This window comes from Quercus lobata, chromosome 9, assembly GCF_001633185.2.
Source record: "Quercus lobata isolate SW786 chromosome 9, ValleyOak3.0 Primary Assembly, whole genome shotgun sequence".
In the NCBI taxonomy this organism is placed as follows: Eukaryota; Viridiplantae; Streptophyta; class Magnoliopsida; order Fagales; family Fagaceae; genus Quercus; species Quercus lobata.
Genome location: NC_044912.1, coordinates 20140226 through 20148466, shown reverse-complemented (window position 1 = coordinate 20148466; position 8241 = coordinate 20140226). Strand labels below are relative to the sequence as shown.

The following is an 8241-nucleotide window of genomic DNA, read 5'->3' as shown; positions in this document are numbered from 1 at the left end:
GAAATGGCGACGCTATTGCCTGGTCTATACCGGAGATCCTTGCCCTCTCCTCCGGCAATCGAATTTTGCTTCCTCTGAAGGCGCTTTGGGACTCGGCGCCGCTGCCACCGCTCTCAGCTCATCTCTCTACACCATCGACGGTGGCCAGCGCGCTGTCATCTTCGACCCAGATTTTCTGTCTACCCATTTTTCCCTTCACTCTCTCTCACTTGACGAACCCAGATTTGCTGTCTTTGGGTTTAGATCTGAGCTGCTAACATGTTTTTGTATTTGTGTGTGTGAGATTTTCATTGTAATATGTCTGATTGTGGAGTGTGAATTCATTGTTGTCTGATTGTGGAGCGGTTTGAATCGGATGTGTGAAACAGTGAGATTCTTTTTTTTTTTCATTCACCTTAAATTTTCTCAGGAAACAAACATAGTTTATTTATATAATCGGTTTGTAATTTTATTAATTTAGAAATGATAAATTGGAGAATTTATTTGGTCAATAATTTGACTCCTCTCCTCTCCTTCTAAATCTCTCTAATTTGGGGAATTAAAAATGAAGGGTCAGAGGTAATTAAAACCCTTCCAAATCTTTTCAAACCCCTCATTCTTAAAAAACTTCCAAATAAGGTAATTGAATTACTCTCCCCTACTCTATTCTACTCCCCCTCCTTTTTTTTTACACCCAAACAGGCCATTAGGTTTTTTTCCCAAATTATTTTTTCCTCTCTCTAAGCCATCACTCTTCTTCTCTCTCTCTCCATCCCCATTGCCATCCTCACCGCCACTGCCAAAAGCTCTTTGGCTCTCGCTATCAATTGAGCGCCACCCCGACGTCGTCTTCTTCCTCCAACAATCAGAAGAAGTTGGAGGACGATTTCGACACGTTCACCGCTTTGAAAGCCGCCGATCTGGCGAGGCCGCTGAGGGAGGCGCAGATCCCCTACAAGATCCACATCGTGAAGGATCACGACATGAAGGAGAGGCTGAGCCTCGAGGTCGAGAGGCTCGGACTCAGTGCTGTCATCATGGGAAGCAGGGGATTCGGCACCGTTCACCGCGCAACGATGACGGCGGCGTCAGCGATTACTGCGTCCACCACTGCATCTGTCCCATCGTCATCGTCTGCTATCCCAAAGATAAGGATGCCGTCGCTGAAGCTGTCCTCACCATCAAGGAAGGGGAGGAGGACGATGAGGCTGTGATCAAGACTGTCCCCATTGAAGGTGTCCATGAGAAAGGTTAATCAATTACTTGAACAGTCATTTCTTTAGATCATGTGATTAATTGAGTGGAATTTTGGTTATTGTTTCATAACTGTGTGTGAGTTTGATGAGTATTTATATTTATTTATGGTTTTGAATTTTCATATTATGCTAGTTTGGTGTGAATTGATTGAGTGGAACTTTGTGATTGGTGATGGATTGGTTTTGATGCTTAAAACAAGCTGATAATATTTTTGTGTGATTGAAGATTGAACCGAACTGAGTGAGAGTGCATATTATGGCAAAGGATGCCATTTAGAGCATATAGGTTTTTTTTTTAGTAATCCTTCGTTTCAGTGTTGGGTAGATCCAATGTGTATGGTGGTGTTTTTTTATAATTTTTTTTTATTTTTAAATAATACAAAACTTTTTATTTAAGTTATATAGTTTTTAATGATGATTTGGTGGGTTTTTGTGCTGTTTGGATGAGGAGAATTTTTTGGGAGGAGGAAAGAAAAGAAATCTTTTGATTTTTGGGGGGGAAGAAAATTGTGAAATACTTTCGAGTTTTTTCTAGTTTTGGGATTTTGGAAAACCCAAATAAGAACATAACTATACACCTCTGTGTAGCTCACAGAGGCATAGGATTTCATTAGAGTTATAGTGAAGCTTGATTGTGTAACCCTTTCAATGAGAAATTTAAGTTGGGATAATTTGCAATTAGGATATGAGAAAGTAGTGCTTTATATATGCTCAAAAAAAGAGAAAAGGTTAAAGTATCAATTTCTAATTTCTAATTTCTAATTTTACATTTTATTATTTGCAATTAAAAAGGGTTTGTTTGTTTTAGCTCAAAGTGGCAGCATTATTTTCAATGCCAGTTACAATTATATTTTTAAAAATCTAATTTCTTTAATCAAAATAGGCTAATGAAAATCAGCCAATCCAAACACACTCTTAAACTCTATTGATGTTTTATAATTGTGTTGTGTGCTGTCGACTGGAAACTGATGGCTGTAATTGTTGATGGAAACCCTAATGAGTTGATATATTAGATGATCTTGTGTTTGCCAGCAAACTTATTTTTTCCATGTTATTTTGGGTTGTCAATTGAAGATGGGTGAAATCAGTTGAGTAAAATTGTTTTTATTAAAGCCTAGAGAGTGGAATTGCATAAAAAGATGGGCCTATATAAGTATGCTGTATGAAAATGTTGGCCCTAATGAATATGGGTTTTGTGAATGATTTGAGACCTTAATCATTGCCTGGTTGCCAAGAAAACTAAAAAAAAATTGACCCCAAATCTAATATGTGTCAATAGTCACTCGTTGTTCCAACAAAACTTTTTATGCAAATCAAAGGAGATGTGAAGATAATTACAAAACAAGAATTTTTTTATTCATTTTTAAGCTTCATCTTGGCTATATTCGCAAATATCAATGTTTTGGGGTCATTAAAATTTATTAATCTTTATAATAGAAACAGTACCTTTAGTTGTAGAAATTTATTAATCTTCTAGACTTATATGATAAATAAAGAGTTTACAGGATCAAATTTATAATAAAATTTCAGAGGTGAAAATAACAAAATATTTAATATTTCAATCTAATAATAACTAAAATTCTTGTTCCTCAAAAAAAAAAAAAAAAAATAATAATAATAACAAATAAGTTATTAATAAATCGGGGGAGGGGGGAATTGTTTTTTAGTTTTGGGTTTTGTAACTTACCTGCGGATTATATATAGTTAATGGGCAGTTAGCTTACAGATTTTAATATTTCAATGCAGGTTGGATATAGGCACATTGATTGTGCTTAAGTTTACGACAATGAGAAGGAGGTAATTTTGCATAACACTAGATATTGTATATCATTTTAGTTGCCATTTCATATCATGACATTTTGTTAAGTCATTCAACTTTGGTCAGATCTACTCTCAAGGGTTTTTTTTTTTCCTAAAAATTTTTCTGACCAAAGTTTGACAATGGTTAAAAAGTATTATTAGAATTGAAATTTATACATATTTATGAAAGAAAAACCAGCTGTGACCAAAGTTTGACAATGGTTAAAAAGTATTATTAGAATTGAAATTTATACATATTTATGAAAGAAAAACCAGCTGTCCCCAAGTTGCAGGGGTACTATATAGTGCATTTCACCTTTCATGTCACTGTGTGGTCTATGAAGCTTACTGCTTGATTTGCTAAGAAATTACTAAAAGCTAGCAGAAGTAACCATATTCCTTAGAATAATTTAGAAATGGTCAATAGTCATCTCTTTCATCTTCATGGCATAGCTCACTCCTGATATTTTCTAAGTCAACCAAGTGTGGGGCAATGTTAGGATTTAGTTGTGAGCAATTTAATAAATCATGCTAAATATAAATAATTTTTTTGATTTAGATTGTATAGGGAGCTTGTTGATTCACCTCCAAACTCTGGTTTGTTCTAAAAATTATTTGACTGCAAACTGTACTAAGCTTTCTTTAATGAAACTTTAAATAAGGTGCAAGAGCCTAACGGCTCAACTAGCATCTCTTGATGTTTCCAATAGAGACATCCAGCCATCAAGGGTTCAAAAGAATCAAAACTCCCCTCCCCTGATTATCTAATTATCAATAATAAGAATAAGCTGCATTTTTTATTGGCTGTTCTTGTTATCTAATTGGAACTATAACTATCTGCAGGTGTACTGATCACATGCCAGAAGATGTACCAAAGGCATTAGATAAAACCTTGCAGGACTTGCAACTTGACTATGTGGATCTGTATCTAGTATGTGTACCACACTTAAGAGTGCTATTTTTTTTCCTCTCCTTCACGTTAATTTGGGTTTTTTTTTTTTTTTTTTTTTTTTTTTTTTTTTTAAATCTTTTTTTTTTTCCTTATCCTTATCCAAAAAAAAAAAAAACTCCATCAAGAAAACTCTTCATGTGTTCCTTGCAATAACTTCCTACTAAATATTATTAACAGCCCAATAACAGTGGTCACTAACTACAACAAACGTCTCCTAAATTCAAGCACCGAATTTTGCTATTGAAATTTTACTAAAAAAATAATTGAAGCGTGGTATTTTTTGTTCAAATGAATTCCAGCTTTTTTTTATTTTATTTTTTATTTTATTCCAACTTCTCATCATACCCACTTACAAGTTTTCAACTAACGGAGATAAATATGTAAATTAAAACTCCTATACTTTAAGACACACAAACTTATGTGCACTTTGCCAGTTTCTCTCATTCTTCTTTAAATTAAAGATATTCAGATTAGTTCTAAATCCTCTTCTTTCTTCTTCTTCTTCTTCTACTTTTAGATTTGGTTTCTAAATAAACTTTTACGGACTTCGCTAATGTATTTTGTTACTAAGAGTGCTAATTTCTTCTAAAGATCCACTGGCCAGTTAGCATGGGCAGCGACTGTATCGAAGGCTATCGGCTTTGGGAGCCAGCGGAGGGAGCGTGGCAGAGACGTTAAATGGTTACGTCCACAATGGCAATTCCGTCCATAAAGCAACTCTCAAAAAGTGTGTTAAGGAGCTCTGCAAGTACGGCAGGTTTCAACATGCCCTTCAGGTACCCTTCCAAATTCAACTATTAAAGAGAGAGAGAGAGAGAGAGAGAAATATATATGCGCTTTGTTTTTTTGCCAAAAAAAATTGTTATTCAATATGAGATTTTCGTGTTTTTCAATTTATTTATTTCATTTGTGAGACTTGAGCTGTGTTTTTATGCCAAAAATTCTCTTGCTAAAACTTTCCAACTAGATACTTAAATCTCATTGCTTCTAGTTGATTCTTGTGGTTAGGAAAGTAGTTATAGAAAGTACTCCGTATTTTGTTTATTTGAATTTGAATTGAATTTTTATTGGCCCAAGAGCTCAACTGGTCTGCCACCTCATTTGTGTTTTAAATTGAGGCTTCCAGAGTTCAAATCCGTCTTCCTTATTGAAATTATTGAATGTTCAAAAAAAGACTTAGTTTTTATTGGTTTTTCAAATTGATTTATATTCTTGGTGTTTAATGTCATCCAAGTCATGGGTCTTTTTGTGTATTAGGATCCACTCCGTTTATTTTTGAAACAAAGTGAGACCATTTCGTGGTGAAGATTTAGGTTTTTTTTAAGAATCTAAATGATTATATGGTGCAATGTCATTTGAAATGCAGTTGGTGTTCCTTAACTCTGTGCATCTTTTGTTCTATTCCTTTTTTTTAATAATATTTCCTTATAACCTATCAAAACAAGAGTATGCAGGAAACTTAGACCCTTTTTCCCTTGGTTGAAAGGATGGGATGGTTAATAGGGGTAGCCCTTTCCTATCCATACAACAACAACAACTACAACAAAGTCTTTGTCCAAAAAAATATGTCTCAGTGTCGCTTGAGAAATTCAAACTCTTAAGGGGAAACCCTATGTATAGCCCTTCCCTATCCATAAATTCTCTAATCTGGGTGAGATATAGAAGGAATAGGATGGGGAGATAGGATGGGAATTTAGGAAAAACTTAGGAATCAACACCCAACAATTGGAAAATTTCCAAAAAAAAAAAGTGTTTTCTGTGTTTACTAGGGCTCTTTGAAATAGGCTTGCAAGGATTACATCAATCAGGAAAAAATTTCGAAAAAAAATCCCATTATCCTTAAAAAAATTAAAGTCAACATCAAAATTAAAAAATAAATTGGGTTCAAAAATAAAAAATTGTGGAAGAAATCATGAAATGATATTGCTTGTACTCCTTGCATAAATATGACACCAAGATCCTTATATATATTTCTACTAATATTTTTTTCCACATTTATTCAAAATCTAGATGAAGGTTAAGTTTAATGTTGCTTGTTAAATTACCACTTGATGTGAACCCCATCAGGAATAACGAGACCTAACAACGAAAGGGAACCCAAGATCGTTCTATGGACAGATTCAAATGGGAGACCTCGATCCGTTGTTTATGACAAACAAGAACCTCGGTATAAGGAAGACGCCACAAACGGTGGTAGAAACTCCGTTTGATAAGTCGAGATGAACGTCATGGGAATTCCCGATAAGTTCGAATAGTTCTTCAAAGAACCAAAGAGAATAAACCTCACAAGTTTTATCAATAATATCTGAAAAACGTTTACAGACTTAGATGACTATTTAAGGGCTCCTTAAAACTTGACAAACAAGAAAATATACTCTAAAATAACTCCTAATTGATACCTAACCATATTAGGAATAAAGTTTGACTTAAAAAGCATTAAATGCACCTAAACAAAGAAATAAATCACCTAAATCTAGAATAACGTTTTTTACATAGACCCAAAATATTTCATGCCAATTCTTAGCCTTGACCGGATCCTTCTAGAACTTGAATCAAGGTGACGATTTTTTGTTGCCCACGTGGATCATGCTCAATGGGCCTCCACGAGTTTGCTTGAGCCCATAACTCTTGGATGAGTCCGTTGAGTACATCCTTGAACTTCCTTGCTCGTGCTCTTGTAACCGGCCCAATTGGTACTTGAACGAGATCTTTCGAAGCGGTGCCTTGATCTCCATCACCACTTGTCTTGAAAGTCTAAGCTATTAGGAAATAGAGAATTTAATTATTTAATTATTATTATAACACCTCCCTCACTTGTGGGCCTAAATTCTCCTTAATGACTGACCTCGACCTGGTGCAATTTGATGGGGTTGGTTGGGTGTGAATGTTCCGTTTTGGGCTTGGCTGAATTGTGGTGTTTTATTTTAAATTTTTTTTGAGGGCTAAATAGGGCCAGCTCAAGTGCCAAGTCACAGTTTTTGTTTTTTGTACTGCTTTAAACAGGGTTGTTTGGTGCCAGCCCAAATGTCATATTTACATAGAAGAAAATTATTTGCCATACATTAATTAAAAATTTATACAGGCACATGGTTATGAACACAATCTGTTACCTAATATTGTAATTCCAGCACAGAAACCCACAAATTGAATCTAATTTACATTGAAAACCCAGCAACGCATACATAAAGACATAGGTTAGCATTGGAACTAACAAAAAAAATAAAAAAAGAATTTGGTAGGAAGAAGAAATGTAACTTTAGCAGGAGCCATTGCAGTTTTGAATAATTCCAGCATATTAAAATAGCCTTAATAAATCAAATCCTTTCATTGGACATATGTGTTAAAATGTACGATGTGAAGTAAGAAAGATGACATATAATTTGGCCTGTATTTTTGTTAACATAGATCTCTCTATTGGCTTTACTGGTTTAAGTAGGCTTGGAATATGAAGCTGATTTTGTTCTCTACTGGATAGCAGGTTAATGTGACAATATATGGTTGGGTTATAATTAGGAAAAGCGCTGTTCTTGGTTCGGTGACCATTCAAGTTGAAAGTGAAGGTCAAACTGGTGCAGTATGGCATACATTGGATAGCACGTCAGGGCAGGTATCTTCCCTTTTTTTTTTTTTTTTGTTGTTGTTTCACTTTAATAGTGTTTTAACATCATTGATCATACTTTATAGAGACCAACACAACTTTGGTATTTGCTTGTCAGGTTTGTCTGGACATTAGAACAATAAAACTGTCCGCAAATTCTCTCGGGTAGCTTTTTGTTGTACTTTTTCTAAAAATGTTTTGCGTTTAATTATATTGGTTGACTCATCAATCTCTCTCTCTAAATATAGACACACACTTATGTAATCCCAAATTGAACTGTTTTTGGGGTACATGGCTTTGTACTTGTGCAGAGAATGTACCCTCGTTTTGGAAATTTTATGTGTTTTGCATCCTGGAAATTGTTATAGAACGTTTTTATATTGTTTGTACTTCAATCTTGTTAAATTTGTGATGCAATCCATCTAGGTAGTTAGCACATATTTCATTTGACTTGACTCCATATTATGTATAGTAATGATGCAGTAGCCTGATGTATTAACATTACTCATTAGCTTGCAGCAGCAGTAGCAGTTAGAAGAATAATCTAGTAGTTTTAGTGTAAAATTGTAATAAGCAACTTTAAGTAACAGCTAGAGTTAGCTAGAGCTTTTGTAACTCAATTAGTTAGCAGCCAAGGCTGTTAGCTAGAAGTTAGT

General features: G+C 34.6%; 1 long non-coding RNA gene across 2 annotated transcripts; it reads left to right on the top strand.

The window, feature by feature from the left end:
- The first annotated feature begins 686 nt into the window (after window positions 1-686).
- LOC115959543 lies at window positions 687-7980 on the top strand. 2 transcript variants are annotated; one of them, XR_004084916.1, is made up of 6 exons: window positions 687-1229; window positions 2982-3032; window positions 3879-3966; window positions 4579-4763; window positions 7466-7594; window positions 7704-7980. It is a non-coding gene; the product is annotated as an uncharacterized LOC115959543 (long non-coding RNA). The 2 variants fall into 2 exon arrangements; XR_004084917.1 differs by having other exon boundaries at window positions 7463-7594.
- The last annotated feature ends 261 nt before the right edge of the window (window positions 7981-8241 follow it).